The sequence below is a fragment of the Eumetopias jubatus genome, unplaced genomic scaffold (genome assembly GCF_037043125.1).
Source record: "Eumetopias jubatus isolate StellerSeaLion01/CBP00866 unplaced genomic scaffold, mEumJub1_p1.0 scaffold_26, whole genome shotgun sequence".
NCBI classification, from domain to species: Eukaryota; Metazoa; Chordata; class Mammalia; order Carnivora; family Otariidae; genus Eumetopias; species Eumetopias jubatus.
Window position 1 is genome coordinate 1,614,510 of NW_028274832.1, and position 14,383 is coordinate 1,628,892.

At 38.2% G+C, this 14,383-nt stretch overlaps 1 protein-coding gene across 17 annotated transcripts in view; it reads left to right on the plus strand.

The window, feature by feature from the left end:
- The window catches only part of LOC148162037 (putative phospholipid-transporting ATPase IIB), a 191,447-nt gene that overhangs the window by 58,806 nt on the left and 118,258 nt on the right, over positions 1–14,383 (plus strand). For 7 of the 17 annotated variants that reach the window (XM_088020401.1, XM_088020385.1, XM_088020384.1 and 4 more), the window contains 2 exons: positions 10,126–10,379; positions 10,987–13,195. The exons of 1 other annotated variant lie outside the window; for it this stretch is intronic. The gene's annotated coding sequence lies outside the window, so the exon portion shown is untranslated. Of the gene's footprint in view, positions 1–10,125; positions 10,380–10,986; positions 13,196–13,282; positions 14,324–14,383 lie in introns of those variants that run through there. 9 more of the 17 variants (XM_088020391.1, XM_088020390.1, XM_088020387.1 and 6 more) reach the window with 3 other exon arrangements.

A 14,383-nucleotide genomic window follows, 5' to 3' on the forward strand; every position in this document is an offset into this window, starting at 1 on the left:
GGTGGTAGCTGTACGTCTTTCTTTCTGTTTGTCACTTCAGTGCTCCCTGGGCGGCACGGTGTGGGTAGTCCTCCCGCACTAGATCCATATTGTATACGAGCATGTGTATGGTCCCTACCTGACCCTGATGTTTACAGATTTGGTAGCAGCAGGACTTCTAAAATATTTTCACTAGCCTTTAGGAAATGTTGTTGTACGCTAAAAAATAGGGGTGGCCTCTGTACCTGACTTAGTTTTTTTATATTTCCAGTTTTACACTCATATTGAAAAATTTGAGATATAATTTCTAGTAATTACTATGAAATGATAAATTTTTAGTGGATTTATATTTGTTAAACCAATTTTGTGATTTTTGTAGTGATAAAAGTTACTGGTTGACTTAACCATCATAAAGAAATAGTAACAATATGGTTGCAAATTGCTTTGTCCTTTTATTTTTTATTTAAGGATCCTAGCAGTACTTATCACTAACCAGAAAAGTAATTTCTCTGTTATTTGACCATACTGCTACTCAGGAATTAATGCTTGGATATTTCCATGGTGGATTTTACATTTGAGGGTAGCCCTTTTAATTCTGTATCTGAATGTGAAATTAAACTTAGTGTATTGATAGTCATTGTGTGGGTGTTTGAAGTGTGTTCACCAAACCTGGACCAGGTTTGCGGGTATAGGGAGTGTTGTACAGCTCACAGGAGAGCAGCAGCCTGGACAATGGGAGAGAGTAGAATGTGGGCTTTCATGTTAGATGAGTCCGGGTTTAAACTCCTCGTTTTCCAGCCTCAAACTCTCCGTAGGAGAAGCAGCTCATTGACATGCACTTAGAAAGTGGTAGGCTAGAACTCTGCAGAGTCAAGGTTAGATCATGCTTGCAGGGCGAAGAAGGAAAACCCGAAGAAGATTGTTTCCTGGCTTAAGAAGGCACCCTCCTAAGAAGCACCTAAAATTGTAGACGAATCTGTCGACTTCAATATTACTACTTGAGGAATGTGTCAAGGAGGGTAACTGTTTGGAACAGGAGACTTAGAAGTGGAAGGTTGTCCAGGTCCTAACATCGGCTCTGAAGTCCAGGTGTTTGAGAAGGATCCAGAGGGACACAAGCAGAGCAGGACTGAAGGTGACACTTGAGGGGTCCTCCTTCGTTACTCAGCCTAAACATCTTTTTTAACAGGTAAATTTGAAAGACAGTTTCTTTATCCTGTTTTTTTGAGGGAATGCAATTTAATAAATATTTTAAACAATTTAATAAGTATTAGCATGTATATTTTAGTACCCAGAACAAACACTACAAAAAATATGCATAGAGATACAGTCTGAGATACTAAGATGGACTCCTGAAAAGGGTTCAGGTAACACACAAGAAAGCAGGAAATTTGAAACCGAAGAATGAATACCAGAGGAAACCAATAGAAAACAAATAATAAAATGCAGACTTATACTCTAATGTGTCAGTAATTACTTTTATTATGAGCAGTCTGAATATACCAATCCTGAGATAGAGTGGATAAAGAAGTGAGACCCAGCTGTGTGCCATTCACGAGGAATTTAAATCCAATGACACAGGTAGGATGAAAGAAAGTAACAGGATGGGAAAGATAAACCACAAAAAATTGATCAGAAGTAGGAGGGCCTATATTAATATCCAGTGAAATAGAGCTCAGAGTAAAGAAAATGACTGGAGATAAAGAAGGACATCACATAATGATATCAGGGTTACCCATCAGGAAGAAGAAAATAATCCTCAATTTGCACTCACCAGATAACGGAATCACAAAAGTCATGAATCAAAAACTGTTGGAGCTGAACAAAAGAAATAGACAAATCCACAGTTATGAGTGAGAACTTCAGCGCCACTCTCTGAGCCTTGGATAGAAGTGCTGGGCAGGAAATCAGCAGTGACAGAAGATCCTCACTGAATCCGCCAGTCAGATCTAACTGACGTATACAGATCACTCTACCAAACAGGAGGAGAGCACATATTTATTTCAGGTGTCCATAGAACATGTACCAAGATAAAGCATTTCCATAAAACCTCAAAAAATTGGAAAAGAATTTGAAATCATACAGCGGTTGTTTCATCACAGTAGAATCAAAGTAGAAACTAGAAACAGCGCAACAGGAGAACTCTAAAATATGTGAAAAGTAAACAGTGTGCTCTAGTTATGAGATAAGTATCTCAGAAACAAAATATATATAACTGCATGAAAATGAAAAGACAACAAAGTACACGGAATGCATGTACAGCAGTGCTGAGAGGGAATTTCATAGCAGTCAGTGCCGACTTAAGATCTCAAATTAATAATCCAAGTTCCTCGCTTGGGAAACTAGAAGAAGAAGAGCAGAATTAAACCAATGCATGCAGAAGAAAGGAAATAAATATCAGAGCAGATCAGTGAAACAGAGAATAGGAAGACAAGATAGTAAATCAGTGAAAGCAAAAGTGTTCACCAATCTCAGGGATGACAGAGGGGACATTACCGCTGGTCCCGAGCCATTGAAAGGGTCATTGCGGAATACGCCACCGACAGCTGTACCCCAGCTTAGATGAGATGGACCGATTCTTCCCAAACCACAGACTATCCGAACTCGGTCAGAATTAAACAGATCGTATGAATGGTTCTACAAACAGTAAGGAAATGGAGTTAGCAATTTAAAATCTCCAGGAAGGAAATATCTAGGTCCAGATGTTTTCAATGAAGAATTCCTTGAGACTCTTAAAGAAGACTAGTGTCATTTTTACACAGTAGTTTCCAGAATATAGTTGAGGATGGAACACTGCCCAGGCTCGTGTTAGGAGTCCAGTTACTATCCTCCTGTCAGCACAAGAGAAAGACAGCACAACAAGAGAAAACAAATATTCCCTGTGAATAGAGACACAAAAAAAATTCTTTAAGAAAATAATTGCCTGTTGATATCCGCAATATATATAGAAAATTCGACATCATGATGATGTGGAGGTTATTCCAGGTACTTAAGGCCCATTGTGACATTCTAAAATCACCCAGTGAAATCCACTCTATGAACAGGTTAAAAAAAAATTATAGGATCATATCAACATGTGACTACATCCAACACCCATTCATGATAAAAACTATCCACAGTTTGGATTAGATGGTAATTACCTTAATTATATTTAAAGGGCATCTGTAAAAACATAGAGCCAACATCATACTTAACAGTGAAATTCTGAATGCCTCTCCTTTCAGACTGGGAGTAAGTCAGGGATGTTTGTTCTTAACCACTGTTATTTAACTGACATTTCTAGCTACATAGAATAAGGCAAGTAAAGGAAATTAAAGGAATTCAGATTGGAAAGGAAGAACTAAAAATGTCCCCATTTGCAGACGACATGATTGTGTATATAGACAATCCCAAGGAACTGATGAAAAACCTGGAACTAATGATAATGAATAGGTTCAGCGAAGTGGCCAATTATAAGATCACCACTCAAATACCAATCCCATTTCCAACATGTGGAAACTGAAATTAAAAATGAAGTACTCTTATAGGCAGTACTAATGAAAACAAAATCTTAGGTATGCTGAAAATAACTGTGTTCATGAAAGTAATCAAAGACACTATAAAATTCCAGTTTTCCTAAAATTGAATATAGGTTTAATACAGTTCCCATTAAAATCTCAGCGAGGTTTTTTTTTTTAAGAGATTTTATTTATTTATTTGACAGAGAGAGACAGCGAGAGAGGGAACACAAGCAGGGGGAGTGGGAGAGGGAGAAGCAGGCTCCCCATGGAGCAGGGAGCCTGAGGCTGGGCTCGATCCCAGGACCCTGAGAGCATGACCTGAGCGGAAGGCAGATGCTTAACCACTGAGCCACCCAGGTGCCCCGAAGTTTTGTTTTTTGTTTTTACTTTTTTAGACACAATAAGCTTATTCTAAAACTAATTTGTCAAGGCTAAAATGGCAAAAACGGCCTTCATAAGGAGAATAGAGTGAGAAGGGTCACTTCCTGATGTTAAGGCATACTACCTAGCTTTATTTACCAACACAGTGTGTAAGAAGAAATAAAGATCAGTGGAATGGTGTGGAGAACCCAGAAATAGACACACCCAAAGGCTCAAGTGATTTTTTTAAGAAAAAAATTCCATTATGATAACATTAAAAAGAATAAAATACTTATAAATGAAATAATTGTTAAGAATAAGCAACAAAAGTGCAACACTTGTACTTTGAAAAGTACAAAGCAGTGTCAAAATATACTAAAGGAGACCTACGTAAATGGAAAGACATCCTAGATATCATGGATTAGAAGTATTAATATTGTTAAAATGGCAGTACTCCCCAAATTGATCTACATATTCTGTGCTATCCCTCTCAACATCCCAGCTGACTTTTTTGCAGAAATTGACAAGCTGATTTTAAAATTATATGGAAACAGAAGGGACCCAGAATAGTGAAAACCAGTTTTGAAAAAGATGAATAAAATTTTAGTATTCACACTTTTCCATTCCAAAACTTTATTCAACGTTAGAATAATGTAGACAGCATAGAACTCGCAAAAATTCAGAATTGAAAGTTCAGAAACAAAGCCTTAAATTTGTGGTTAATTGCTTTTCAACATGGGTGCCTAGAAAACTCCATGGGGTAGAGGGGTATATTTAGGTGAGTGCTCTTTTTTTTTTTTTTGGACCCGGTACTGTTGGTGAGATTCTCCCATTTTGTTGTGGGTAGCCGTAATTCATTCATTTTGTTGTTACGTAGTGTGTCTTTTATCCATTCTACTGTTGCTGGATATTTGGGTAGCTTATTAGTCTTGCCTATTAGAAATGATAATTCCATGTCATACTTGACTCAGTTGGTGGGGAAACTTGGAGTTGGGGTTACTTGGAGTTAGAAGTGGGAAACGGAAGGAAAGAAGGAAGAAGATAGGTGTGTCTCTGTATTGACTCCCCAAGGCTTAACAGAGCCTGGGATTACAAGCTTTTCTGAAAGGCAGGGGCTCCCTCGTGGGAATATCCTGCAAGTATTTCCTGCTGGTTTTTATAGTCACATAAATAAAATGCACCCATTTTAAATATATGGTTTGATTTGTTTACATAAGTGTAATCATCACCACAGTCAAGATACAGGATATTTTCATCATCCCCCGAAATTTCCTCAAGGCTTTTATTGTCTCACCCCAAGTCCCGGGGGCGACCACTGATCTCCTCTCAGTCGATGTGGATTATTGTCTGTTCTTGTATTTCATATAAGTGGAATCCCACATTAAACACTGTCTTTTCATCTCACTTCTTTTGCTAAACAATGTTTTGTTTATTAAACAAATATTTTTCATATTTATTCCTGCTTGTTTGTAGCAGAAGTTCATTCCTCTCTACTGCTGAGTAGAGTTTCACTGTACGAATACACCACAGTTTGTTTATCCACTCACCTGTTGATGGATATTTGGATTGTTTTCAGGTTTTGGATGTTATGAATAAAGCTGCTATGGACATGTGTGTACAAGTCTTTGTGTGGACATATGCTTTCATTTCTCTTGGGTAAATATTTAGGGGGGGATTTCTGAATCTTACAGTAAAGTGAAAATATAAGAAATTGCCAAACTATTTTCCAAAGTGGCTGTACCATTATGCAGCCCCATCAGCACTGTATGTGAGTTCCAGTTACTTCACATCCTTACCAGCACTCAATATTGTCTGTCTTTAATGTTAGCCATTCTAGTGTGTGTATAGTGACATATCACTGTGATTTTAATTTGCATTTTCCTGACTAATGTTCATTCATCTATTTATGTGCTTAATGACCATTCATATATGTTCTTTTACGAAACGTCATTCAAATCCTTTGCTCATTTTTAAATTGGGTTGATTCCTATGTTGACTTCAACTCTCAACTAAGGGTGACAGCACTTCTGACCAATTTGATTTAGAGCTGGTAATTTGAGGCTTTCTAATGGCACTGCCAGACTCAAAATTACTAGCCAGGGTTCAAGTGAAAAGGTCAAAAATATATGGAATGCATAAATCAGATCGCCATCACTCTCCTGCTTAAAACCTGCCAATGGCTTCCCTCGATTATTAGAATAAAATCCAAACTCTTTACCTTGGCCTCCAAAGTCCATGTGATATGACCTCTGCCTCCCTCTCCAATCTCATCTCTTGCCATTTTCCCCTCGCCCACCATGCTCCTGATACTTTGATCTTTTCATCCCTCAAACACACCACATTCTTGACTCTGTCCCCTCTGTCCAGGATCATATTCCCATAGAGTTCTGTATGTTGCCTCCTTCCATTCAGGTTTCAACCTCAATGTGAGGACTTCCCTGCCTAATCCTGATAAACAGCACCTCTCAGTCTCTCTCTATCTAGCTCTTGCCACTGTCTGTTCTTATCTGTATTTTATATGTGTTTCTCCCCTACTAGAACTCATGCTTCACGAGTACAGGTACTTTGTCTTGGTCATTGATGCATCTCTGGCACATATAAACAGTGTCAGGAACATAGTACCAGCTAATTAACTGTTTTTTGGAAGGAAGGGAAGGAAGACAGAGAGGGATAGAGGGAATGAGAAGAGAGGAAAAGAAAGCTGGTTTTCACAAAAATACAAGATAAGACCACTCCCATTCAGACTCTCTATATGGAAAGTGCTTCATTCAGGGCTTCGCACAAAGCCTGCTTCTCTTTTCCCTCAGCCGTTTGTCCCTACAAAAGTCCCAGCCTCTAGGATCTGAACGGCCTTTGTCAGAGCCAGAGAGGGCCCTCCTTGAAGAATGCACCGAACGTATTCAATTCGAAAGCATCATCATCTCCCCAGGCGCCCCAGTCATAAGCAGGATTCATAAGATGAGGTAGGCAAGAGAAAAGGGGTAGCTTTGGGGCACAGTGTTTGGCCAGGAGTGGGGAAAAAGGACATTTCAGGGCGCCTGGGTGGCTCAGTTGGTTGAGCGACTGCCTTCGGCTCAGGTCATGATCCTGGAGTCCCGGGATCGAGTCCCGCATCGGGCTCCCTGCTCAGCAGGGAGTCTGCTTCTCCCTCTGACCCTCCCCCCATCTCATGTGCTTTCTCTCTCATTCTGTCTGTCTCTCAAATAAATAAAATCTTAAAAAAAAAAAAAAAAAGAAAAAGGACATTTCAGAGATTCTTTCATTCTTTCACCTGAGCCGAATGCAGATGCTTAACCTTAACGACTGAGCCACCCAGGCGCCCCTCTGTGTATTTTAAAGATGAGATTAACATTTAAAATCAGTAGCCTGGGGCGCCTGGGTGGCTCAGTGGTTAAGCGTCTGCCTTCAGCTCAGGTCATGATCCCAGGGCTCAGGTCATGATCCCAGGGTCCTAGGATCGAGCCCCCCATCCCGCTCCCTACCGGGTGGGAAGCCTGCTTCTCCCTCTCCCACTCCCCCTGCTTGTTTCTCTCTCATGCTGTGTCTCTCTCTGTCAAATAAATAAATAAAATCTTTTAAAAAAATTTAAAAAAATTAAAAAAAAATTAAATATCTTCACAGAAACATCTAGAATAATGTTTGACCAAATATCTGGGTACTGTGGCCTAGCCAAATATGATAAACCGAAGGGTCAATTCATGAGTGATAAGAAAGGGTGCTAACATTTCCCGAGCACTGACTATTATGTACCAAATCCTTTGCAGACATTAGTTCACATATTAAACCATTGGTAGATTATATATATTATCTGCTTTTACAGATCAAGAAGATAGAGCCTAGAGAAGTTGAATAACTTGTCTGAGATCATGCAATAAGATTCTAACCCATGTCAGTGTGGCAGTAAAGCCCTTGGCAACTTGGGCAAGAGAGTATTCCAGGTGTGCAAGAAAGGTAGCGGGTGGAGGGGAAGATTGGCTGGGTGACTTAAAAGTTCTTCCTCTGAAGTCAGGGAACTTGTTTTTTTTTTTCTAACTCATAATGTCATAATCTATCATTTTTCACTGAGAGGTTTTTTTCTGTGTGAATATCTTTCTTAAGAATGGAAGTCTAGAGTCTAGATGTTCATGATTAAGCATGTAAACCTACATGCATGATAAATAAAAATAATATTTAAATGCTCTTCCAAAATGTTTATCCCTGTGTTCTTTCTAGTTTAGTATTTATGTCTGAAGTTATTGTTTTCTTTTAGTTTCTAGTTCTTTCTCTCTTTTAAAAGCCACTTTATTGAGGTATGATTGACAGAAAAATTTGTATATATTTAATTGACACAACTTGAATATGGAGGTAAATATACATTTGTGAAACCATTGCCACAATCTATGCCATAAATATATCCACTGCCTCCCAAAGTTTCCTCCTGCCCTATTTATTTACTTATTTTTTTTATTTTTACTGCTTTGTGATAAGAACGCTTAACATCAGATCTCTTAACAAATTTTTAAGTATAAAATACAGTATTATTATGTATAGACAGTCTGTTTTACAGTAAATCTCTCTGACTTATTCATCTTGAAAAAATGAAACTTCATAGCTTTTGACTAATACCTCCCTGTTTCTCCCCGCCCCCAGCTGTGGCAACCACCATTTTACTCTCTAAACTAAACCATTTTACTCTCTAAACCATTTTACTCTCTAAACTCCTATGAGTTTAACTATTTTAGATTCCTCATTTCAGTGGTACCATGTAGCAATTTTCCTTCCATGTCTGGCTTATTTCACTTACCTTATATCCTCCAGGTTCATTCATGTTGTCACCAATGGCAGGATTTCCTTCTTTTTTAAGGCTGAAGAATATTCCATTGCATTTATATATTACATCTTCTTTATTCATTCATCTTGTGATGAACAGTTAGGTTGCTTCCATGTCCTGGCTATTGTAAATAATGCTGCAATAAATTTGAGAGTGAAGATAGCAATTCAAGACCCTGATTTCAATTCCTTTGGATAGATAAAGCAGGATTGCTGGGTCATATGGTATTTCTTCTTCTAATTCTTTCTGAGTCCTATCACTTCATTTCTCTGTTTTTCTAATTCTGATTTTTTTCGGGGGGGAGTGGGTCATGTCTTGTATTTTCTTCATGTCTTCTAGCTCACATTAAAATAGGAGTTTACAGTTTTCATCTGTCCTATTGGCTTGTCTTTCTGGAATGGTATAATTATCTCTAACAGTGATTTTTTTTCTTACAGTTTTATGTAGGATTTTACCTCAATAATTTCTGTGGCTTATTTATCACATGAAATTTGTTTTCCTAAACTTTTATATGGAGGGGTGCCTTGGTGGCTCAGTCGGTTAGGTGTCTGGCTTCAGCTCAGGTCATGATCCCTGAATCGGGGTCCTGGAATCGAGCCCCGCATCATGCTCCCTGCCCAGCAGGGAGCCTGCTTCTCCCTCTCCCTCTGCCTCTTGCCCCCTGAGCATGCTCTGTCTCTCTCTCTCTCAAATAAGTAAATAAAATCTTTTTTTTTTTTTCAAAGATTCTATCTATTTGAGAGAGAGAGACACAGTGAGAGAGGCAACACAAGCAGGGGGAGTGGGAGAGGGAGAAGCAGGCCCCCTGCTGAACAGGGAGCCCGATGCGGGGCTCGATCCCAGGACACCGGGACCATGACCCGAGCCGAAGGGAGACGCACAATGACTAAGCCACCCAGGCGCCCTAAATAAATAAAATCTTAAAAAAAAAAAAAAAAACAAAAACTTTTATATGGAGGCCTAATTCGGGGCAGCTTTCTTTATAGAGCTCCCTCTTCTGTTGCTTTCTTGGTGTTCAAAAATATAGCAGCTTAACTTCTTATATTCCCCAGGTCTGTCCCCATCTCCCACCTTTACCTACACCTGCTCTTCCCCTCACCTGTTATCCCTGTCATACTCATCTGGGACACTAAGAAGGGAATCCTGGATGGTCAGTTTTGAAAATTCACAAGGGCTAGATTTCTTCATCTTCTTCAGGCCTTACCACTGTCCCCTTGCACTAACCCATTATCAGACTTGGCAAAACCTCTCCCAGAGGGGATATATCATTTTCAGGGATTGCAACCTAGCCCATCAGGCTTTTTAGGAAATACTTAGAGGCGACTTTAGAGATCTGCTCTTCTCAGGTCAAACATTGCATTGTTTCCCTCTGCTTTCCCCCAGTGAAGATGCAGGTCCCATGCAGGTATCATGATAGTTACTGGTTTTTCCTGCTTGCTAGTATTTTACAGTTCACAGGAATGCCTTATGTCTCAGGTTGGGGATTGCCAGAAGCATCCATTATGATGGAGTTTAGAGGGCAGAGTGCTTCTTAGGAAACAACACAGATGAAAGGAATGATGGGGCAGAAGGACTTGCAGAACTTCAGTGCATGCTGGCAATGCCTCCAGCAACCCAGCAGAGGTCTGGAGAAAGTATTGCCTGTCACAACTGTCCCACCGTGGATGCAAACGGCGCCAAGTGTATACTTCCTCTTGTTCAGCTCTTGGAAGTGGCCTGCCCCGGGAAAGGTATGATTGCAGGCAAGGTGGCTCTCTGCAGCTGAGGCAGATCCTGAAATCGCTGAGAGCTCCTCGGAGCTGGGCAGCCAGTCTTTCCTTCAGGGGCACATGTCCTTGTCTCCCACCCATGGTCACCTCGTTTTGTTGTAAATATTGTCAGCTGCAATTTTACTTGGGATTGCATTGAATCTATAGATGAATTTAGGAGGACTATGTCTTTACAATATTGAGCTTTACAGTCCATGAGAATGATACATCTCTCGTTTAGTTATATAGTTTTGTGGTTTTTATAAAGTTTTATAGTTTCCTGTATAAAAGTCTTGCATATCTTTTATTAGATCTTCCTCCTAGTTATTTAATGTTTTCAGTGATATTGTATTATTTTTAAAATTTTATTTTCTAATTGTTTGTTGCATCTTGAATTTTATATACTGATCTTATATCTAGTGACCTTCCGAAATTCACTCATTAATTCTAATAGTGTTTCTGCAGATTTGTTTGATTGTCTAGACATGTAATCATGACATTTACAATTCATGAAAGATGTATTTGTTTGTTCATTTGTTTCAAATTTTTATATATTTTATTTCTTTTGTTTGCCTTTTTCTGTGCCTAGGATTTCCAGGAAATGTTGAACAGAAGTGATGATGGCAGGCATCTGTCTCATTCCTGGGATCGGAGGGAAAGTTTTCAGTATCTCACCATTAACTATGATTTTACTGTAGGTTTTTTTGAAGACACATATTTACAGATTAAAGAAGCTTTCTCTATTCCTAAGTTTTTAAATAACAAATGTAAGTACTGAATTTTACCAACTGTGTGTTCATCTTCTGAGAAAATCATATTATTTTTCCCCTTTATTCTGTTAATGTGTTGAGTTACATTGATTGACATTTTTAATATTAAAGAACCTTGCATGCCTACCTAGAATAGAAGTAACTTGATTATGATATATTACCTTTTTTAATAAATTGATATTCTATTTGCAAATATTTTGTTTAGAACTTTTGTATCTATATTCAATTCTTCTGTCACTCCCCAGACAATATTAGGTCCTTAGAATATTTCAACTCCATTTACATCACCATCGCCTTTTTAAACTCTTATTTTCATGCCTTTTAATTGTGCATATATTTAAAACCCAATAACATCATTATTATGGTTTTTTTATACAATTTTTCCATTATCCATTATATTTTTCTACCTATTTACCTCTTCTGTGGTTCTTCATTTATTCCTGTATTTCTCTATTTCCTTCTGGGATCATTTTGCTTTTGCCTAAAGACCTTCCTTTAGTAGCTTTTTTTTTTTTTAGTGCAAATCTGTTTGTGAATAATCCTCTCAGTTTTTACCTGAAAATACCTTCATTTCACCTTCTTTCTGAAGGATATTTTTGCTAGGTATACAAGTTATTCTCTTTCAACTCTGAAAATTCTGAAAGCTACCTAATAATGTTAGCTAATGTAGCATAAGACAGCTTATTAAAGTGTTTTTTTTTTCTTTATGTCTGCAACTAGGAGCGTTCATGACTGCAAGGTTGCAATGACTAGTCAGGTGTCCTATTGAATAATAATGATGAATCTTAATTATACTTTTATCATATACTAATTTCTTACTCATATTTAACACTGCCTCTGGATTATATATTACATTTTACCAATTACTCTGTCTATTCTTGGTACATAAGAAAACTGCTTAAATTATTTTATTTGTAATACATTAAATATTTAATAATGAAATTCTCTCTTCACTATTTTTCTTTTTTAAAATTTTACTGATATATTCCCATCCATTTATTCTTCTGGGTAATCTTAAGAACTGTTTTATAAAGCTCCTACATAAGTGTCATTAGGATTTTCATTTGAGAGCAACATATTTATAAATTAATTTACAGTACATTTACAATATTCTCTTTAGCAACAGGACAGCTTCATTATGGAAGTCTCATGTTTCTGAGATTTGTGTGTGTGGGTATCCTGTACATTGCACCATAGTTTTGTTAATAAGTATAGAAGCATTTGTTGATATTATGGATGAAATATTTTTCTACAGTATTTGCTGACTGGCTGTTATACAGGAAAGTCACTGTGCAGAGCTTTTTAATTAGTTATAATCATTTTTCCTTAATCCTTTTGGTTTTCAAGGTAGACAATCATAGAATCGGAAAATAAAGATAATTTTCTCTTATTTTCCAATAGTCATGCTTACTTTCATAACTTAAAGGAAAATATTAAATAAGAGCTACAACTTAAAGGAAACTTAAAGAAAAATATTAGCCAACCAAATTACAGTTTTAAGGAAAATATTAAATAAGAGTTGTGAAATATAGGCATATTCATACAATGCAATACTATTCGGCCATAAAGGGTGATGAAGTACTGATACATACTAGACATGGGTGAACACTGAAAATACTCTAAGCAAAAGAAGCCAGTTACAAAAGACCAAGTATTATACGACTACATTTATATGAAAATCCAGAATAGGTAAATCTGAAGAGACAGAAAATAGATTAATTGTTGTTTAGGGCTGGATGGAGGAAACATGTGGAGACAGGGGAGGGGGCAAAGGGGGTGATAAGCCAAAGAGCACAGGATTTCTCTCTGAGGTGATAAAAATTGCCAAAAATTGACTGTGCTGTTGGTTGCATGTATCTATGAATATACTAAAAAATCACTGAATTGTACACCTAAAATGGATGATGATATATATGTATATCATCATATATATATGCAGATATACATATATATATATTTTAAAGGAGTTGTGATACCTTGCCTCTTTGTCTTGTCCCTGACAATAAAGGAAAATATTCCAGGCTACTATTTCCGTTTTGTATGATTTTGGTTACCAAGTTTGTACTTTGATATATATAGTAGGAGGGCTGGAATACCAAAGACCGCATTTCGCAGGTATTGTCACCAGCTGACTTTTGATCTTTCTGCTGGTGGGAGACCAGAAGACGAGGATGGAACCCTCTTCCTACTTCCAGTCTCTGATGGCATATCTGGTGGCAGCACAGCAAGGACAGTGGCAACACCACCACCAACAGTGACCGTGGCAATGGCCAACAGTGGTTGGGGGGTGCAGGCTCCTGAGTCCTGCGTAGCAGCTGACCAAAAAGCAGGAGCCTCTGTGGCATCATTCCCTTAACTGCTGGAAAACCTCGTCCCTCAAGCCCGAGGATACTGGTCATTCACTGCGGTTACTGTTTTTAGTGACCTTACCTTCCTCCCGTCCTTCCATTATGCTTGTGATCAATTCCCATATCAAATTACTTTTGTTTTACAAGTCTAGAGTGGTTTCTATTTTTTTTAAATGGACCCTAACTGATAGAGATAGTAAGGAAATGTTTTCCATTCAAATTTTAACAGTAGTTCTCATCAGAATGGATGTTGAATTATAGTGAATTTTTTTTTATCTGTTAAGAGGATTATATTGCTTTTCTCTGTGGATATACTCATGAAATTAATTACATGAAGAGATTTCCTAATATTGAATCATTTCCACATCTTAGTGTGTTTCCCCAAGAGCAGAACCAGAGGCAGGTATGTTGGTACAGGTAGTCTACTTGAGAGGTGACCAGGAAACTGGAGTGAGGGAGTGGGGAGAATAAGACAGGGAAGGAGGTGAAGAAAATAAAGGATGCATTGATAAGCTCATGACTACTGAGGGCAACTAGTGTTCAATTTCTTTTAAGCTCCCTCAGAGGAATTGTGTATGATGCACCTTGTAATTCATCCTCATTGAGTTTTCATCCCAATGGCTGTGAGTTGTCTCTGAGGCATAAACTCCTGCACACCTCTGGGCTGCACCTGCCTGTAGACAGCTCAAGCCCCTAGGCTGGGAGATGCCCCAGGGGCAGAATAGCTGAGGATTCACTTTGGTGGAAGTCTGATGTGGGCGGGGCATCAACACATCCACAATACCTGTATTTCAGAATAAACCTTAGTCCCGCTTGTTTTTCTCATCTGATACTTTTGCATCAGGCTAGCTTTATACATGGTTTTCTT